This window comes from Pseudonaja textilis, chromosome 2, assembly GCF_049901715.1.
Source record: "Pseudonaja textilis isolate UNSWEBS1 chromosome 2, rPseTex1.2, whole genome shotgun sequence".
Taxonomy (NCBI): Eukaryota; Metazoa; Chordata; class Lepidosauria; order Squamata; family Elapidae; genus Pseudonaja; species Pseudonaja textilis.
Genome location: NC_141991.1, coordinates 6,188,389 through 6,191,236, shown reverse-complemented (window position 1 = coordinate 6,191,236; position 2,848 = coordinate 6,188,389). Strand labels below are relative to the sequence as shown.

Here is a 2,848-nt window from a genome sequence, read left to right as displayed (position 1 = left end):
GAGCTTTCAAACACGTGTGAGACTAAACTCATTGCAACGGGAGAGAGGGGAAAAAAAGTTTCACTTGAGTTGAGCTCATCTGGAATCTCTCTTTCTTTCTTCTCAATATAAAAGATGAGCAAGAAATCCTTTCCATTTTGTCCTGACGATGAATAACTCATTTAAATAACTCATTTAAATTCTAAAATGAAAAATCCATTTGAACGGATAAATTGAATAGCTAAATCAGCTGTACAACACCGACTGGATTAGGCTGAAGTTCCTCGATTTCTAGAATAACTCCCTTTTCACATAGTCCTGCTGCTGTGTATTTCAGTGAAATATTCTTCAGCTTGTTTCCACTTTTTTCCTCTTGCTTTCCATTTCATTTAATAGATCTTCGTGAATTTCTGTAAATTGAATCCGATAAACTTAGGCCAGCCACGGAAGAAACACGTTTTTCCTTTTGCTAATAAAGACCCATATAAAATAAATACAAATGTTTTTAGATTCAAAATTAAAAATAGTTTATCAAGCCAATATCAACCTCTATAGTGGCATTTATTTTTGGGGGGCGGAGGAGCAAAAGCACTCACAAGTTGTTAAAAGGGGAACCTGTGTGAATAAATTAATGAAATGAAAATAAGAAAAATAAGATGATTTTCATCCTCACCCTCATTTAACGGCTTCTTGATTGGCTTCTGATTTTCAAAGCTGGTGCTCCTGCCTTTTGGGGGGGAGATTGAGGGGAAAGGAGGGGGAGGAGCTGAGGCTGATAAGGGGCGGGGCCGGGGCCAGGGAGGAGAGCAGAAACCCTGCCCTCCCTCCCCCGACTCTCCCTTCCCACTGGCTGGATCTTAGTTTTCCTTCGCGTGGGGAGGATCGGCGCTGGATCCCTCGGCAGTAGCTGCTGGATCCCGCTCGAGGAAAGCGGGGGGGCTGCTCTCCCTCCGGCTTCCAGGCCGCCCCTCCTGCCAAGGAGATCTCCCCCCACTCCCCCCGCCAGCAGGAAGGGAGCTGCGGGTCCGGTTCTTCGGCTTTTCCTCGGGGAGATCCGGCTCTGGCGTCGCCTGCAGGGAGCGGATCCCTCGCTTCCCTCCAGGGGAGCAAAAGGGGCTCCCGTCCACCCAGGCTGGATCTTCCCCCCCCCCCTCCTCGCCTGGCCAAGGCTCCCCGGGGGCTTCCGGGTTGGATCCTTTGGGTAAGTTGCTTTCTGTGTGATCCGTCAGAGCGTGAGATCTCCGAGAATGCGTATCCCGCAAGTGCAGTTGGGGAAAATGGACTAAACGGAGCTTTAAAAGGTGTTTTGGGGTTTTGTTTTGTTTTTTTGGAGATATGCAAAGTGGAATTAACACAGACTGGTTTCAATTGCAACGGGGAGGCTGTGATGGGGCAGCCCCTCTTGGGCGGATCTTTTAGAAAGCTCAAACTTTGAGGAAGTTTTCAGGCGGGTCTTGTGAGCGCAGCTCCTAAGAAGAAGTTGGTGCCCAGAAGGTTTGCCTTGCACGGTTTTAAAGTGCCTGTCCAGAGTAGCATTTGGTGTGTTGTAAAGGCAAAAAAACCCCAACCTTCGGTGAGTTCGAATTTCCCAGCAATTTCCTTGTCACTGTCAGCGTTTGGAGTCTCTTTCATTTCTCTTTGCAGGAGACCAGTGAAGATGTGACTGTGAACTCCAGAGAGCTTTGAGAAAGGGGCGTTCTTGGATCAGATTGGCCCGGGACTCCCGTTCCAGAAAATTTGGAAATCTTGGCCTGGTTGGAGAAGCAGCTTCCTGCCCAAAATACCAAGTCAGTGAAGGAGAAACCAAAACCGGTCAGCAGTAAGGGTCATCCCTGGCCTTGAACTCAGAGGGGGTGACAAGTGACCCAGAGGCCTCTTAGCTGTAACTTTAAAGGTGAGTCAATGAAACGTGGTTTGGAAAATAAGCTTTTTAAAAAAATCTTTATGTGGCAATGCAATAAAATTGGGTTTTGCTGCCAAGGTGCAGAGCGAAAGGCATAATTTGTTTAATCTATATTAGTTATAAAAAGCGGTTTCTTACAACTAATATGGATTAAATGCTTGAGTTGGAGGTGGAGTTCTGGGTGGAAGGGCACAAAGTGGGGAAATCGCATCGGCTGGGTGGAGGCACCCCTGAAGCCGAAAGAGGCTGCCTGAGGCACCCCTGAAGCCCCTGCCCAGCCTTCATCTGGTCCCTTCATGGGGAAATGTTCTCTCAGCCCAAAGTGGGTCTTGTTTCTGGGGTACATTTTTAGCTGTGATGTGTGCGGATTGTCCCTGTTTAGACCTTGTCCCATAATGCACTGGGGAGAGGGTCACAGTTTAGTAACCTGAAGGGCTTTTAGGCCTTCTCCTAATGCTTAAACTTTAATTGAAATTCTCTGGATCATTTTGGGGGGCTTTTCCATCTGAAGCTAATCAGTGAGGGCCCCCCCACCTTTTCAGAAACTGCAGGATCAAATTTACCCCAGGATTAAGCCATGTCGCAGCTCAGATAGTTCCTGTTTAGGCCTTGTCCCATAATGCATTGGGAGTCACCGCTTAGTAAGCTGAAGCGCTTAGGTCTTCTCCTAAAGCCTAACTTTTAATTGAAACCATCTGGATCCTTTATTGGGGGCCCTTTATTGGGGTCTTTTCCTTCTGAAGCTATTCAGTGAGCCCCCCCCCCCCTTTCAGAAACTGTAGGATCCAATTTACCCCAGGATTAAGCTAGATTGTCAGTTTATTTTTATTTTATTTTTTTCTATTGCTTTCAGCACCAGGGATAACAAACAAGATCATTTAAATTTTGGGAAGCTCTGTGTATAGCTTTATCTGCTCTGATCAGCAGTGATCCTTTTGGGGATCTATGCTGTCTCCCCTGAAGGAG

At 46.9% G+C, this 2,848-nt stretch overlaps 1 pseudogene across 1 annotated transcript in view; it reads left to right on the top strand.

Annotated features, from left to right (window-relative positions):
* Positions 1 to 807: 807 nt before the first annotated feature.
* LOC113455009 (uncharacterized) overlaps positions 808 to 2,848 on the top strand; it is a 13,206-nt pseudogene continuing 11,165 nt past the window's right edge. Inside the window, exons 1-2 of the transcript XR_015742463.1 lie at positions 808 to 1,180; positions 1,624 to 1,873. The product of XR_015742463.1 is annotated as an uncharacterized LOC113455009 (transcript). The remainder of the gene's footprint in view (positions 1,181 to 1,623; positions 1,874 to 2,848) is intronic.